We start from the raw sequence: 18,607 nt of genomic DNA on the forward strand, positions 1-18,607 counted from the left end.
CTGTTAGCTTCTTCTGACTTCACAATCTTGCTGTTTTTTAGTGGTGCATCATGGATAGTACCAATTTGAGAAAATACTGACTTTCGAGATTGAGGTTGTGCAGATTTTCTTCCTTAGTCATGAAAGCTCATTCTGCTAAAAACAGAGTTACGAGGCAAATTGCTGATATGAGAACTTGAAACATTTGATTCTCGGCTTGACAACCTGTTGAATACAGATGTTCGATCGCATGGAGCTCTTATACGGTCAAAGACTGATTTTTGATGCCCAGTCTGCTGATCTTGTTCATCCTCAACTTCTTCAAACCCAATGTATGAGGTGCTTGACTTCTTATTCCTCTTTGTGATTTGAATTCGAAGTGGCTCAGAAGCTACGAAACCGAGACCAGACTTAGGTGAAATGATTTTATGCCCTTGATCTTTCAACTTCTTCTGTGTCTCATTGAGGCCGTGCACCTTCTCACCGGTGACCTCAGCATTCAGTTTTCCAAGGCTTGCAGGATTTGTAAAATCATACCCTGACTTAGCTAAGAGTTGGTATGCTTTAGGATCGAATCCTTCGTCGGTTCTTTATTTTGGAAGTGATAAATGATCAACCATAGATTAAGAAGGCCGCACGAACCCTTTTAACGGAGACTTGGAAGGCGAAGACTTCTGAATCTTAGGGAGAGGAAGAGTTAACTCTCCTTTAAGCTTTTGCATATCTTCTTTTTCCTTGGTTTGTGACATCTTTAATTTAAATTCCTTAGTTTCAATTATCTCGATAACAGGTGCCTGCCCTTCTTGTCGCTGAGATTTTGGAACATACTTTAAAATAGGTTTCATCCGATGTGCTTTTATCGAGACCCCTCGCGTTTTAGCTACCTTTACAATGTCTGTCACTGAAACGTCTAGTGGATCACTTAATGCTTCTTTTGCTTTTGTAGATTGAATCTCTTGTGTAGACGGAAGGCTTGGGATGGGCACTTCCGAAGGTGTATCATGATCGATATAGAACTTGGCATCGGCAAAATGAGATTCTGCCTCTGTAAATGGCTTATGATCCGCCACAACCGTTTGTACGCCATTTTTGTAGAATTTGAAGCACTGATGAAGAGTCGATGGAATGACGCCATTACTATGTATCCAAGGCCTTCCCAACAACAAATTGTAGGATGTCTTTGCATCAATCACATGGAATAAGGTTTCTGCTTGGAGCTCGCCAATAGTCAGCTTTGCCCGAATCATGCCGATAGCTCTCTGTCCTCCTTGGTTAAAACCTTGAATAATAAGACGGCTACGTGATAACTCGTCAATTGTGATGCCAAGATTTTTCATCGTAAATTTTGGCATTAGATTCACCGCCGAGCCACCATCAACAAGAATACGAGTAACTCTTCGTCCTTTTATGTAACCGGAGACGAAGAGAGGACAATTGTGCGGCTTCGAACCCAACTGAAGATCCTCGTCCGTGAAAACAATTGGTGCACAACATGACTCAAACGTACCTCTGACCACTTCATCATCATCAGATTTTTCAATGATGGCTGTATTATGGTTCTCTACAATCTGGACTTCATCTTGATCCTCGTTCTTCTCATCATTAAGGCTTGTTTTCTTAGTTGAAACCATGTAAGTTGTTACAACTTCGTCATTTAGGTATCCTTTTGTAAAGAACTCTTGCAAAGTAATAGGCTTCTGACTCTTTTTGCTTATAGAGGTGTGTTTAGTTGACTGTGTCTTCTTGACCCATTTTCTGTTATGGCCAGACTGTTTATGGTGATATTGGGGTTTCTTCTTCCTTTGCCCTTTGTCAGAATAATTAGTCTAAAAAATATCAACTTGTTGCTTTCGTGGTTTCTTTCTTGTCACCAGAGTCCATCATTCTTCATCATCCTGAGGAAAAACCCTTCCAAATGTTGAAATGTCACGTACACTCCCTTGGCCAATATAGATTGGGATTGGTTCCAATGAACCAAACTGGATAGTTATGCAAGATACCTCCGAAGTTAAAGGTTGAGAACGAGCACTCCCCACGACAGAGGTTGTCAAAGTAGTAGTAGTATGATTTGAAGTTACAACTTCGTCTGTATCCAACAAGATTTTTCCTTGTTTTGCCAGATTAATCACCACCTCCTTGAAGATAAAACACTTCTCAATTGGATGACTGATAATGCGATGATATTTGCAGTATTTTGGATCGTTGATTCGTCCTATCTCTGGAGGACGTTTGCATTCAGGGAGTTCTATAACTTTACTTTCAAGTAAACATTCCAAGATGCCAGGAACATCGGAATCGGGGAAGGGGTATTCTTTCTTCTCTAACTCCTTTAGCGTAGGACGCTGTCTTTCCCTCTCTTGAAACTGGCGAGGCTTTTTATCATCCTTCTTGTCATCTTTAACAGATATCTTGATTGGGGTGGTTGAGATAGCCATTGAATCTTTAGCCGCATTTTTTGATGACTTGTCGCCCTTCTTCCAGTCCTTCTTATCTTTGCGTGGTTCTATAGTCACGGACTTTTGCCGTCATGGGATTTCATACTGATCTCCATGTCATGGGCACGCGTAGCCAATTCCTCAAATGTGCGAGGTTTTATGCCTTGCAGAATGTAGAGCAGGCCCCAATGCATTCCCTGCATACACATCTCCACAGCAGATACTTCTGACAAACGGTCCTTGCAGTCAAGACTGAGGGCTCTCCACCGATTAATGTAGTCGATTACAGGCTCATCCTTCCATTGCTTCGTGTTAGTCAACTCTATCATACTAACAGTACGACGAGTGCTATAGAACCTGTTCAAGAATTCTCGTTCCATCTGGTCCCAACTATCAATTGATTCTGACTTTAGGTCAGTATACCACTCGAACGCGTTTCCTTTAAGGGACCGGACAAACTGTTTGACTAGTAAGTCCCCCTCTGTTCTGGCATTGTTACAAGTCTCGACAAAATGGCAATGTGTTGCTTGGGGTTACCTTTTCCGTCAAATTACTGAATCTTCGGAGGTTGGTATCCTACATGCATTCTCATACTGTCGATTCTCCTTGTATAGGGCTTTGAGTACATGAGAGTGCTCTGTGAGACACCACCATATTGAGCTCGGATTGTATTCGTTATCATATTTTGCAATTGTTCGACAGATAATGAAGAGACTGAAGAAGAGGTATGATTGGTTTGACCAGTCGCCTGTTCTATCCACGGCGTCTGGTTTTGACTGGTCGCTTATTCTGTCACCGGCGTCTGTTTGGGATTCTCCCTGTGAGTACCTTGTGCTGTAGAATTAGGATTCTCCGTTAGTATTACTGTGGAAGATGTAGGTTTCCCAGACGGTGGTGGTGTGAAAGTTGCACGATTCCCGGATGGCATTGGTGTTTCACCGAAGGTTTGAACTTCCAATTTATTCATTAGTGTAGCGATTTGCAAGTCCTTTTCTTCAATAGTCTTTGTGAGGTTCTCAATGGAATGAGCCATAGTTGCTAGTTGTTCCTCCACCGTAGCAGCTCCAGTCATCATAGCAGCAACCACATCTGAGTATGATAGGCCTTGAGAATCCACGTTCCTTGAAGTGATTGATTGCTCCGAAGTCTGACGTGGTGACTCTGGGGGTGAACCGACACTAGAGTGAGCATCATAGATAGAACGAAGTGAATCTGGTGGTGGAGCCTCCTCTGGAACAATGTCAAGGGTTTTGACATGTTGAGTTTTCACGTTCGCCGGTGTTGCAGGATTAGTTTTCACCACATCTTGCTGAAGTTTGAATGACGCCATCGCCTGGGACTTGCTACGTGTCACAGGGCCCTTCAAGGTACTTCCATCGCTTAATTTGGTCTTCGTGCCACTTTTCATGGTGGCTTTAGCGTCGACTTTTGCAATAGCGATGTTCTTTTGGGCTTTCTTGTCTGTCTGAATCTTAGGGGGAGCCATAGAATCTGATAGAGAAGAAACTTGATGGTAGGAGAAAGAGATGAGATGCAAAGGTTGTCCCACCGGGCGTGCCACAAATTTGTACACACAAATTTTGTAAGTCTGCAATAGAAACAAAATATGGAGCAAAATAGAATTTTATTAATTTATGAATGTGGAGTACAGTCCTTTGTAATATCTTTTACAAAAAAAGAATGGTCCTCTGATTCGATCTCCTTGTTTTTGGTTGGTTGGATCCAAGGGCTGCACAAGCTTGTTCTTGAATCACTGTGGAATTTGATGAAGAACGGCACGTTGTTGGATGTGCTTGATGTTCTTCGCTTTTGGGTTTCGATTCTGAATTTGTGTCTGAATTCTGAGTCTCTGGATTTTTGAGTCTCTGAACTTCTGAATTCTGAATTTGTGTCTGAATTTGTAAACTTCTGAATTCTGAATCCTCTCCCCTTTTTTCTTCCTCCAAGCCTCTATTTATAGGCTTCTTGGATTAATAGGATGATGACACGTGTCATCTCCTGATAAGGATAAAACTATAACTGGGCCGAGCCGGTTATATTGTGATAATTATCCTTAAAGATAATTATTCAAAATATATTTTATTAAGAATAATTATCGTTTCATTTAATTATCTGGGCTGGGCTAATTAAATAATTTAAGTGGACCAAGTCTGGTAAATTAAATAATTTATTTAAACATTAGGCCTATAGTTAATGGGTCATTCGTTAAAACCAAAGCCCACTAAATTTTAGTGTCTACAATCGTGAAAAGAAAAAGAGGGACGAAGAGAAAGAGAAGCAAAGGCGGAGGGTTACGTGACTGGTACGACACCTTCTTCTTCTTCTTCTGTTTCATGATTTTTAAGCTATTCTGTAAGGTTTCTAGGGTTTTCAGAAGAATTGGTTGTCGTTATTTTCCTTGTGTAATGTTGTTCCTTTTATGCATCCTTTGCAAAGACAAGGCTGTTGTTTACGAATCAACGATTGATTTAGAATCCATTTTTGATTTAGTAAAATATCCCCCTTAGCAAATAATTTGCCTTATTATTATTATTATTATTATTATTATTTTTTCGTTTCTTTTTTTTTTTTTTTTTTTTTTTTTTTCTTTTTTCTTTTTTTTTTTGATGATAAATTCTCTCTCTTATCATTTCATTTGTATTAATGTTTCTTTTAGATTGCCACCACTAACTCATCAAGATGCGTAAACAGGTTACTGAACGGCCGTTTCTTGTTCCCCTGCTTTGGTTTTAGCAAATAATTTGCCCTTACTTATTTTTATTTTTATATTTTGAGTTTTGATGATAATAGTCTCTCTCATTATAAATGTTTCTTTCAGTTTGCCACCAACATGTATAATCACCTTACGGTCCTTAATTACTAAAGTGACTTCTGTGGCTGCTGGTGGCACCGGTTTCGCCTTTCTAATCTGTATCGGGTATGTTTCACTCTGCAATTCAGATCTGAATTTGACTAGTTTAGATTGCTCGCTATGCTGAGCTTATTTATTTATTTGTTTGCTTTTTGAAAAAATTCGGTGGTTGATAGAGGTCTGAGTTCTGTGGAGTTTATATCGGTTTCTCTTTCAACTAATTTTATATCTGGCCTGCACTTTTTGATTATATTTTTAGACTTTTTGGTGCATGTTTGCAATCCTATATTAGCATTGCTTTTCTTTGTTTTCACCTTGTTTGAAGTTATTAAGGCTGAAGCCGGAAAAATTGAGCAATCTTTCTTTCTTAATGATTCATGTGTTATTTTTGTGATAGGCATTGCTTTTATGCAGCATCAAAGTTTTTTGTTTTTTGTTTTTCCTCTCTCTCTCTTTAGTACATTGGATTTAGTTTTTATTACTATACTGATACAATAGATGTAGATTTCTTTTGGTTTCAACTTTTACATCTAAAGGGTGCATGTTAAATAATCAATATTATTGTTGCAACATTGATTTATAGCTTTTTCTGTTCTATAAGGAATTTTATATTTCCGCCTGTAATTTTTTTTTCTGCTCTGTTGACAACTTATATTAATACTTGTACTGATATAGTGTTCTTAATTTGTAAATAGCTATATATAAGAGTTGTGTTGGAACTCTTAATTTGTATATAGCTATATCTAATAATTGTGTTGGAATAATTGTTGTATTTGGTATACTGTCTTACATTTTAATTTGTTTTTATTATAGGAGCTTTAAAATGGCGGAGTGCCCACAAAAGGTTTGTCATTTTCTCTTGAAACTTGAATATATATATATATATATTTATCTATTAGTCTCACCTTGTATCAAGTGGATGGTTGTAGATGAAAAAATTACTTAATTTAATGTTCATGCTCTTTGCTAGTGCGCTTGTTGAATTTATTTTACGCTTGCCCATTAAACCTTTTTCTTCCACTGCTATTTACTTATTCCTAGGTGGCAGCCAACATGTGATGTCACTTTGTATCACATCATGTGGCCTTAATTAGCACAATGATCCACGTGTCTAACTCGTGCAACTTCCTCCAAAATTACAATTCCCCTTTCCTACTTGACATATGGATGATTACATTCATAAAAGATTTGGTCCACTTGAATTTTGACGTGTGTTTTTCATAATGCTCTATATATACAATGTCATGGCTCTACAATTTGTTTTTATGTATTCGCACCTATCAGACCCATCTTCACTCTTTCAGCTTTGACAACTGATCTTAGAGCATTGTAATTCTAGCCTGCGAATTTTGGAACTTGCTTCTACTACATGTGTGCAATCTGGCTTTGCATGATTTCAACTTTTGGGAAAATACCAAACATGACTTTACCTAGACACATCCTCCCCTACTAGTTTAACAAGTGGATAGAATCCATTCTCTTTCAACCATCTCGTGTCAAATGAAATCGCCTTTTAATCCTAGACAAAGACTCGTGGAAATGTAACAGTAGAACTCTATGATATGATCCCACAATTGAAAGGCGATGTAATGCATTGTTTGGAATAGCTCGGACCACTCAAATGTACAAAAAGCCTCTCTCTAACCTCGCCATTATTGTATTCCCCTCACCTCTGTTTTGAATAGCTGTATGCTTAGAAGCTTTAAAAATTCTAGGCATGCGCGAAAGCAAATCAAATTTATTGACAGAGATCAGTAAAGTCCCGGTTCAAATCGTCCATTAACCACCATTGCCATACATCCCTCTCTACCTCTCCATGCTTACATTGTAAAGCCCATCTACTCAAATTATCAGCTACTTTTTTGAAAGTAGGGCTGCAAGTGAATCTATTTGCTCATGAATAATAGCTTATGTTCGGCTTGTCATAAGCTTGTCTAGTGCATTTGTTAAGGAAATGAACTGAGCTAGAACACATTTTTCAAGCTTATTTAATGAATGACTAAGCCCGAACAATGCTGAGCTCGGTTCCTTAAGCTCGTGAATAAAATATAATGTAAGCACAGCCTATGAATGTATACCATTCAGCTATTCAACTACATTCTTTGATTTAGACAAAATCTCGTTGAGGTATTTTTTTTTGATAAATAAAAAATGTATTACAAAGCGTTTAAGAGGGGAACGCATCCCGTAGACAACACAAAGGAGGATCCCAAAATCAAAGGTCCTATAGATCTAAGGAACCCAAAAAGTCAACAATCTCGTCTAAAAGGATCTTTTATTCCACTACTTCCAAATGCACCACCAAATGCAAAAGGGTGCCACCCTCCAAACATTATAGGTGTGGGATCCCATGGAACACCCTCTCTTAGTGTCAATTAAGCCTTTCAAAGATCGAGGCATAGCTCACTGAATGCCAAACAAGCCAAAAATAAGACTCCAGCATTCGTGAGCCATGAGGCAATGCAAGAGGAGGTGATCCATTGACTCTCTATCCTTCTTACACATAAAATAACAATTGACAGTAACCTGTATACTACTTCTCAGGTTATCAAGCATCACAATTTTACCCCAAACTGCAGTCCAAACAAAAGGGTCATTTTGAGAGGAGCCTTCGAGTGTCAAACTGTCTTCCAAGGAAAATCAACCCTTGAAAAATTGGAAAGGCAACAGTACGAGGAAAGGACATCAAATATAATTTATCTACCCTGAGAAGAGGGCAGCCAAAAAAGGGAATCAGGACCTCCATCATCCATCTCCTATCTATATAAGAGATCCAAAAACCTATAAACGTTAGCCAATTCCCATTCTTGAAAATGTTGTTGAAAATGCACATCCCATAAAAAACCTCTCCCTATCAAGCCAATAACAGTTAGCAATAAAGCTATATATATCAACGGCAATCATGAAAAGCCTAGGAAAGAGACGAGCCAAAGGACGATCACCACAGCCTAAGTCCTCCCAAAATCGAATGCCCCTACTGTCCTGAACTCTGAATCTGATGTGTTTAGAAAATTCATCCCAACCCTTCCAACACACACACAAAGTGGCACCCCTCCTCCACAACCGATGACGCTTACCTCCAAATCTTCACAACCACTTATCGAGGAGGGCCCTATTAAAAGACACCAACCTCCTAATACGTACCTAAGCCACCCAACGAAGAGGCTGCTTACACGCTTGTTCCCAACGGACAATAGATTGTTCAGCCTCACCTCACCTCTTACAAACTGTATGTTCAACCATTTCCCTCACTTTGAGGTTAACAAGAATGTGTAACCTCTAATGGTAGCATTTTTAGTGAAAAAAAGTGAACCATCCTAGGCACGTTAATTTTCTAGATTCCTTTCTACCATGATGAAAACCCCTGTGATCACCACTGTCAGCACCCCCAGCACTTAGGTCATGCCTTTTGCATTAATTGCATGGTTAGTCTTTAAACACTTTTAATAGTGAACATTCCATTGATGGAAGCCACTAATGTTTAGAATCTGATCCACAATATTCTCCAATAAGTTGGTGGAGGATTAAATCAACATCTCTTCTATTGATTGATAAAATCCTCCCTAAGACTGCAGTTCTTGAAATTGACAAAGAGGAGCACCCCGTTACTCAATCTGGAATTTGTACTTTTGCAGTCAAAACTGAATCTAGAATTTGGTGCCCTCTGATGAAAGTGTTCTAAGCTTCAAAGATCACTCAATCCATCACTTCCTTCAATTTAGAGTAAGGATTTCAGCTATTAATTTGTATATACTCCCCCAGTCCCCACCAAACTACTAGGTGTAAAGTTCTTAATGTCAAACCCCCCTTCCACCTCACCTAAAGAAATGGCATTGAGGCACTTAATGAAACTACCATGAATATGAAATGAGTTAATTGCATCCATTACCTCTTGCCTAACCACCTCCTAATGAACTCTTATCTCTTTAATGCAAAGCACACTTTACTCTTTCGCGAATGATCTCTCCAAATGAACACTATCATGCACTGAAGTCAAATCAAACCCAAGGTTAGATTAATATCATCATTTCCTTTCTTTTTTCCTCAGTAATCATTCAAACACAATGAGAGGTTAACACTTTCCCTTCTTTCTTCTCTTCTCTCTAACTAATTTTATTTTATTTTATTATATTTTCTTCTATATTACTATACCAAACATAGTCTAGGAAGCACAAATATGGATATGGGATACAGATACGACGCAATATTGTATGGTGACAAGGCAAATCTGAAAAAAGAAGAAGCAAGGTTTTGGTATGGTATGATACGTCAATAAAAAAAATTATAGTTATATATATATATATATATTAAATTTTTGTCAAAATTTTAAAATATTATGAATCAAAATATAATTATTAACATAACATAGGAGTTAGTTTCATAGCACATAAAAGAATCATCCATGGTCATCCCTTAATAAATTTAGAACTTTTCTTAACAATTATACTATGTTATTATTGTTAGAAAAGTTGCACGAGGTATTTGAGGTATCAGATGTGCGTTAAAAATTAAGAAAATATATTTTAAAATCATGGATACGTTTAAGAAGTATTAGACACATATTTGCGAGTATCTGAGGAGTATCAGTATCTGATGCAAGTACGTCGCTCTAGTAGAAATATCCGTGCTTCCTAGAATGAATGATGGAATGCAAGTGTAAATGGCAATGCTCATCCCCTACGTTCTCTATGTGTATCCTCTTCACCTCTAATGAGAACAACACCATATTTAAATAGAGAAAAGGGTGTAATTGGGACATTATTGGGAGGGAAAGACCATAGACTTCAGTCTGAGGCCCATGCTTAACAAGACGTCTTATCTGTTTAGATTTCCAAGAATGAAAAATGAGTGGTTCTTGAAGTTGACAATTGAGTAAGGATATTCTACTCAACTTTACTAGAGAAGGAAAAGTGATTATGAATAAGCAAATTTTGCTCTCTATTACCTCCTTTGTGGACCTCTTCTTGGCTTGGTAAGACACTTTCCTCCATTGGATTTGGGAGGACCAAGGATGAGGCATGTGTTTGCTTTCTGAAGGAGCTTGAAATATGTTTCTTTAAATAGTTTCATTTTCCCCTTTTTTCCTCTTTTTGGTAGGTAAGTTACCCTAACAATATAGCTAGCTGGAAGATTAGTTTAGTGAGTTCTTGATCTTGGGCCCCACTTAGAAATGGTTCCTTCTATTTTAAACTTTAGTTATTATTTAATGACCATGCTGTTGGGATCATATGCCCTACAATCCAATTATTTATTATTTATTCGATATTTTATTAATAAATATGATATTCATGCATTGGGCTTTACATATATTTGTATGAGGTGCATTATAGTCCTCAAATTGCATTATAGGTGACTTAAGTGTGTAAATGAGATTTACACGCAGGAGATTTGGGCTCATCGGTTTCTTACACCTTGGCATTGTTCACAGTCAGTGATAAAAGTTGGACACTTTTATCTATAAGACTGTAACACATTTGACCTCTATAAGGGTTGGGTACTTTTATCTATGAAAATGTAACACACTTGACCTCTATAAGATAGGATGGTTTGTCTCGGCCATTGGGGTAGTAGACTCTAAGGTAGTGTGTTAGTGTGTTTGGAGTACATTGAACTGGATTACCATAATATCACACCATACAATGTATTGTCGTTATTTTAGTGTGTTTCTTATCTACTAAATTCATAGACTCTAAATCCTGAGGGATTTAGTGAACTCAAGTTTCAGTATTAGTTACTTTGACTTACCAATGTGTGAGATCTTTTTAAGGTCAATACCACGGTATCTTGGGTTATAAATGTTGGAGCTTTGGGAACACAAATGCTCAACATGGAATCCACACTCTTTATAAGAGTTAGAAAATTCCTTTGATGCAATTTAATAAGTTTGATCACTGGAACTTGGCTAGGGCATTTTAGTAAAATGTTTACTAAATTATTTTTTTATTATTTATTTAGAAAAATATTTATTTTGAAAAATCATTTCTAAAAGAATTTAATTCAGTGCTCATAAAGATTAAGTTGGTTACTCAAGGAATATAAAATATAAGTAAGCCTTAGGTGGGACAATATATATTTTCCTAGGGCTACTTATGAATATTCGGTAGTGGATGGGCTCATATGGAATTTTTTAGTACAGAGGGCCTTGCAGTAATTTCTAAATCCTAGGGTGCAGTTACAATGCTATTTGTGGTGCTTATTGTAATTAATTGGAGCTAGGATAAAGAAGCCCTCTTGGATCCCCATCTCTAGTCCCAGACTTTTTAACTGATTCTCTCAGGTCATATATTCTGCGAGATAGCGATACAAAATATTGCATCGTACATTATCCAGAATACAGAGAGTGAGAGAGAAGGTTAGGATTCCACACACCTACATTGGGGTCATAAAGGTGAAGACTCATTGGTATTCAAGGCCAAAGAAGAAAGTGTTCATTGGAGTTCAACGCCAAAGAATAGTGTTAACGTATTCGATGATTATTCAATCGTCAAAGGGAATGGAATTTTAAATTCTTACTCCCCAAAAGTGACATATAAATTGGGACAGAGGGAATGGAATTTTAAATCATACTAGACTATTTTTCTTATTTTCTTTTATTATCTTAAATTTCCTTAAAAACATAATTTTAAATCATACAAGACTATTCTACTTGTGTTCTTTTCATCATTATTGCCTAATTCCATATGGTGTCAGCCACATGAATTCTCTATGTCCATTCATTTCTATCACTTACCATATCACCTACTATGTATAACTTTTAGAATAATTAATAACTTCAACTCACATTATTTTTGGTCTCCCTCTTCTTCTCTTACTTTTTATGGAAATTAAACTTCCTCTTCTCACTGGTGCATCTATACATCTCCGAGGCATGTGCCCAAACCATCTAAGTCTACTCTCTCTTGTTTTCTCGTTGATGGGTGCCCCACCTTTTATTGCGCATTATTTAAAAAACTACATTAAATAATGTAATGGATTTAAGCAATGAAATGGATTTAAGCAATGAAACACTCTTCTGTATTTGTGTTATTTTCTCTCAAATTTCCTGTTCTGTTTTATTATATATATTTTCAATTACTTTGTATGGCTTGTCCATAAACACGTATTATATTGTAAAGGTCCATTGAACAACAAAAAGATATATATTTGAGGGAGAGGCTGCTCATATTTGGGGGGTAAAGTTCTCCATTCTTAGTTCCTTATTGTGTAATAATGTATTGGGGATTTTATGGATAGCTTGAGGATTTAGAGTTTCCTTTTCTGTTTTTTTGGCTTTTGCATATGGTATGCGGGGTGCTCTTTGAATAAACTTGACTCATTAAAAAATAATAATAATCCATATTGGGATGACTGTCCAATAAAAATTGGTTTGAGAATTTTGATGGAAAGCAAGAGAGCATAGTGTAGAAGTCTGTGAGATGTATTCTATTAATATCATATACCTCGAAAAACTTTATCCTCCTCCTCTAGCGAATTGAGATGAGAAATTGAATCTTGTCCGTAAGCTTGGCCTTGGAGCAGTAACTTCTGGAATTGATCCATATGTAAGGTTTGGTGCGTTTTACTTTTTTTGCCAGAAGGTATCCACCCTTTAAATAGGTTGATAGTGCTTGAGGACATGCAACCAATACCACTTCGGCACATCGGTCATGAAGTACTTCAACAACATTTAATGTTATATCGATGAAATTATGTTGGTGTCCATTTTTTAAAAGATTGTGCACCTTAAGGATTTTGATATTACATCAGTTTCATTTAGTAGCAAGTAGTTTCATTTAGTAACAATCTAAACTTTTTGTGCTTCCTTTCCAAACATGTTTCTTTTAATCCAGATTTCACTCCATGAATTTCATGGTTTTCAGGATAAAAGGCAGTACTTTTAAGAATTGTTCTTGGGTGCTATAGTTTTTTTTCTTAGATTATTCATTTATTATTTATTTTTACCTTCACTTTGCCCCCATGTGGCTTTTCAACTATCAACCTTAGATTGTTTATTTGTTGCATTGTTATTTTTGAAATATGCCTCTTAACAAAAATTACTTCCCTTGCAAATGTTTTTGTTTATTTGATATTTACCATTTTTACTGCACGATGTTTTGTCTTTTTTAATAGATTTAGTGTTAAAAAGTATTGTGGTATTGTGTTATGTTATATCTTAGTTTTTTTGTGTCTGCTGTCAATACAAATTATGTTTAGGTTTTCTGATATGGTTGTTGTCTAATTGATGTTTAAAATTCATAGGCTTTTCTTTTGACCCAAAAAATAATTTATTTATTTTCTTTTCAGCGCTCATAAGCAGGCTATACTACTGGCAAAATATGATGGTGAGCAAGAAAAGGCTCTATGGGAGGCTCTACGGGAAAAATATGGTGATTAGCACTACTAGACCTTGCAAACCTTCTATGGGGTTGTGTTAACGATTACTTATGGTCTCTTGGTTCTTCAAATTTATTGGAAGAATAATACATAACTTGATGTTTGGAGGATATTTCATTATCACTGCAGACAATTCTAACAGACACATACTTTTGAGTGGTGACATTGAGAAGCAACCACATATTGTAACCTTGATTCTTGATATCATTAGAAAGCTTGCAAGAACAGAAGAACTCATACTTTTGACAGCTTGGGGTCTTCAAGAAAGGCAATGAACAGTGGCATCTGATCTGGACTCTCTTTGATTTTCACTCTAGGCACACAGAGAAATTCAACACTAATTTAAGCAACTCAAGAGAAGCTGAAGAACCCTAACAAAAAAAAAAAAATTCTCTCATATCTTCTGTATATATATGAAGCTCTATGCATTGTCAAGTTCTGCATGAGAGACTCTACAGGGGACACAACCTCAGACGTCCAATTTGACTCCACAACTTAATTGCAACCGTTGGATCAAATGAATGATTGACCGCACATTTGTTGCCCTTCGATCTTTGTCACAATATCAGCAAAAAGAGTGTGTACCCGTTGCTCCCTTCAACTGAGAACCAAACAGCCCCTTTGGATCAGTCTTCTTTTCGAGTATCCACTTGAAGCTGTCTCAATTTGTAGTTGGGAGACTAATAGTTGACCCAACAATTTGTAGCCGTTAGATTTATTACCAAGTTGACCCATATGACCTTTAAACTTCTTTTCTTTATATATTTTTATTATTATTATTATTTATATGTATTAGACAGCATTCAGAAAGGAAAGCATCCGGAAAGTTACACTAGTGCCGAAGCCAAAAAGAAAGAATTCAAGGAGCTCAAAAAATCAACTATATCCTCTAAAAATTTACAATTTCTCCCCCAACTTAAAAGAAGATTCCTCTTCTATAAATGCACCACCAAACACAAAATAGTGCCACCCTTTGAAAACCATGAGCTTAGGGCCCCCACATGGCAACCACTCCAAACATTGATTAATCCTCTCGTAGACTTGGGCACCCACTGAACACCAAACAATCCAAAAATAAGACACCAACAGTTGTTAGCCATGGAGCAATGCAAAAGAATGTGATCAACGGAGTCCCCATCCCTTTTATACATGCAGCACCAATCAACACAAAAATAAGACACCAATAGTCGTGAGCCGTGGAGCAATGCAAAAGACGGTGATCAACTGACTCCCCATCCCTTTTATACATGTAGCACCAACTAACATAAATTTGTCTGCTCCTTCTCAGGTTATCAAGTGTCAAGATCTTGCCCTGAACTACTGTCCAAACCAAGAAGGCTACTTTAAGGGGGGCCTCAAACTCCAAACTACCTTCCGTTGGAAGTTAACCCCAGAAAAGCCGGAAAGACAATGAAGAGAACGGACCATTGAGTTCCTGCCTATATAAAGGCTCTAGAAAGGCAGAAACATCATCGAATTCACAATCCTAAAAATGTCGTTAAAATTGCACATCCAAAGTTGTCTTATTATCAAAACGATAACAGTTGGCCACTAAGGCTTGTCTATCAACGACAATCGTGAAAGACTTGGGAAAAGAACAAGTCAGAGTAGTCTCCACACCCTCTTCCCAAATATAGGTACTACTACCATCTCAAACTCTGAATCTGATGTGTTTAGAAAATTCACTCTAACCATTCAAAATAATCTTCCAAACGCCAACACTGCCAGCTAAACGAACTGCTCGAGAGCACCACCCGCCTTCCTCCTCCCCAAAATGACAGAGATAACTCTCCTCCATAATTGATGGTGCTCACCACTAAATCTCCACAACCACTTATCAAGGAAAGCCCTATTGACTCGATAATGTGCTTTTCAAAAGTGTAACTTTCACTCCCTTTGAGAGATTGTCACACCCCAAATTTTAACACAAAGACTCTTTGTCTTGTATGTAAAATCTAATGTATAACTTCCACCAATTTTCCACATACATCCATCATAAAATATAACTATAATGAATCTCATCATCCAATTTATTAACATGAGTGTTTGACAAACATAAATCAAATCTATAAATAAAGGTGAAAGTCCCTCTAACACAACAAAACATCTAGTACCACTGAAACAACTCGATAAAGTTTCATAAAACATTAACTTTATTACAATAATCATAATAAAGGAAAACTGAGCTAAAATCCGACTTTGACATGCGTCTCCATCACGTTCCTACTCTACAAGCACCTGGAATGTGATAATGGGTGAGCTCACAAGCTCAGCAAGAAATGCTAAACACAATCATTGTTCAGCAAGCTAACCTTATTTTGTATTCCCATATATATAAGCAACTCAATAAATGCATTAATTAATTATGCATGTTCTAGTTAATTATAAACGCAATCAATGACCATCATTTATTTTTGATAAATCTGTATATCTCACATGAGCCTCGGGCTCCCGTCCAATAAAGTGGTGTGAATCGTATCGTTCCTGACTACCAAAAACACACGTGTGGCTGGATTGTACGTCTACTCCCCAGATGATCCCTGATCACGTCTACACAATAAGGGCTCATTAGACCCATGGCCATAATAAAAGGATAGTGCACTCCTAATAGGCAGGTCCCTGACCATACCCAAAAGTCATCATAGGGTCAGTCCCTGACTACCCTTCCGACTAATCCAAATTCATCCATTAATTATTAATTATGATGAATTATAAAAGATATCATTAATTAATAATTCAAATTAATAGTTAATGCACCCAAATATCATTTTAATTTAAAAACAGAACCCTAATGATCCAACTAGTGAGAGTACAAAATTTCTGGATAAAGTCTAACATTAAATATAAGACCTTGCAAAATTTCAGAATCTAACTCCTAATAGTTTTTCCGTACTCTCCCTTTTAGTGTTGAGAAAATAACAATATTTTTCATGGTTTAATTCGGTAAACCTACCCAAATATCATTTAAAATATTGACTTTAAACAAAACTAGGTTCAGTATATAAATATATAATATTCTGGAAGTTTTCATAATTTTTTTTGAAGCATTAATATTATTTATATTCCTTATTTATCACTCAATCAAATAATAACTAACAAAAATAAATATTAAGTATATTATTTTGTGATGTTGGCCCACCACTACTCACCATTAATGCCTGAGAATCACACGTCCCTCCCAATATGGTTCTAAAGTACCACAGAGAAACTAATTTCAATAGGTATATATTTATATACTCATAAAACTTCATTTTCCAATTTAATTCCATATATATATAAATTGTACTCACATGCTAATATGCTAATCCACTTAATCATGTATTAAAGTGAATATATATATGCGCACACACACACACACACACATATATACCTTTTAGATACCATTCTAAGTTCAAGTTGACCCAAAAATCTATATTACAACTTATTAAATTCATGGAAACTTAATATAATTAATTCAAGATCTTCAGCTCTTATTTGCCATGACCTCAAATCGTAATTCACCTTTATCCATTATGTATTCATATAACAGTATGAACAGAGTACATCAATTATTAATTCACATGATCATTACAAAATTCCCAAATATATATATTTATATAACAACACGTTAAAATAGTTCCACATAATAATATATACCAATCAATTACCCACTTACCCCTTACATATATACATACACGTGCAGGTCCTACGTAACTACCATGACCCATAATGATCGTCATAACACTACAACCAATTAGATTCCATAATTCTACATAAACATATCATATATATGTCTAGGTTCTAATTACACAAGGAATGAAATTCATACCATTAACCATTCATATTGATGAAATTATTCTTATTTATCATCACGTTAACACATGCTATAGACAAAGTTACAAATATATACAAGTATACAAAGCAAGATTAACTTGCCTGAGTACGCAACTCTTTCTTTCCTATGTAAAGATTGGATCATCGTCCCTTCTCCCGGCTACTGTAGAAGGTAAGAAGTATCGATAACTTCTGTTTCTCTCTTTCTCCCTTGTTTTATTTCTTCCTTTTACGCAATAGGGAAAAAAAATAAAATAAAATAAAACTAATATAAAGATAAGAATATCGGTAGGTGAGCTAATTTAGGATCCCCATTAAAATTTCAACTTTTTTTTTTTTTTTTTAAAAAAAATAACCTATTATCTCTAATATTCCTTAAAAAGTCAACTAAATAATAAATATTCCTAACAAAAAAAATACGGATATTACATTCTACCCTCCTAAAAAGAAATTTCGTCCTCAAAATTTGCGTACCTTATTCGAAGAGATGTGGATAATTTCCCTTCATTTCTGACTCTAGCTCCCAAGAAGCCTCTCTCTCATCCTGATGATTCCACTGCACCTTCACTAGAGGTATATCTTTGCCCGCCTCAACTGTTTCACCATACGATCAACAATTCGAATAGGCGTCTCAACATAAGTTGTATTAGAGCACAACTGAACCTCTGTGCAGTCAACAACCTGTGTTTCATCCCTCAAGCACCTCCTTAACATGGAGACATGGAAAACATTATGAACAGCAGAGAGTTTGGGTGGTAAAGCCAATCTATATGCCACTTCCCCAATCCTTTCTGTGATCTCAAAAGGTCCAATGAATCGAGGAGCTAGCTTCCCTTTCTTTCTACCAAATCTTGTAACCCCTTTCATTAGTGATACTTTTAAAAACACTAAGTCTCCCACACTAAACTCCAAAGCTCGACGGCGTCGATCTGCATAACTCTTCTGTCGACTCTGAGCTGTGCGAAGTCGATCTCGAATGATGGCAACCTTCTCCGTAGTCTTTTGCACCAACTCTGGCCCCAAAAACTACTATCACCAACCTCGGCCCAACATACAGATGAACGACAAGGTCTACCATAAAGTGCCTCATACGGTGCCATGCCGATACTAGCCTGGTAGCTGTTATTATAAGCGAACTTAACCAGTGGAATGTGAT

The 18,607-nt window shown here is 36.6% G+C and overlaps 1 long non-coding RNA gene across 1 annotated transcript; it reads left to right on the forward strand.

Annotated features, from left to right (window-relative positions):
• Positions 1–4,697: 4,697 nt before the first annotated feature.
• On the forward strand, positions 4,698–14,436 carry LOC132302259 (uncharacterized). The gene is made up of 3 exons (XR_009480795.1): positions 4,698–5,331; positions 6,079–6,109; positions 13,549–14,436. It is a non-coding gene; the product is annotated as an uncharacterized LOC132302259 (long non-coding RNA).
• The last annotated feature ends 4,171 nt before the right edge of the window (positions 14,437–18,607 follow it).

This window comes from Cornus florida, unplaced genomic scaffold (genome assembly GCF_030987335.1).
Source record: "Cornus florida cultivar Cherokee Brave unplaced genomic scaffold, ASM3098733v1 CherokeeBrave_3.0.0_Hap2_Chr04, whole genome shotgun sequence".
In the NCBI taxonomy this organism is placed as follows: domain Eukaryota; kingdom Viridiplantae; phylum Streptophyta; class Magnoliopsida; order Cornales; family Cornaceae; genus Cornus; species Cornus florida.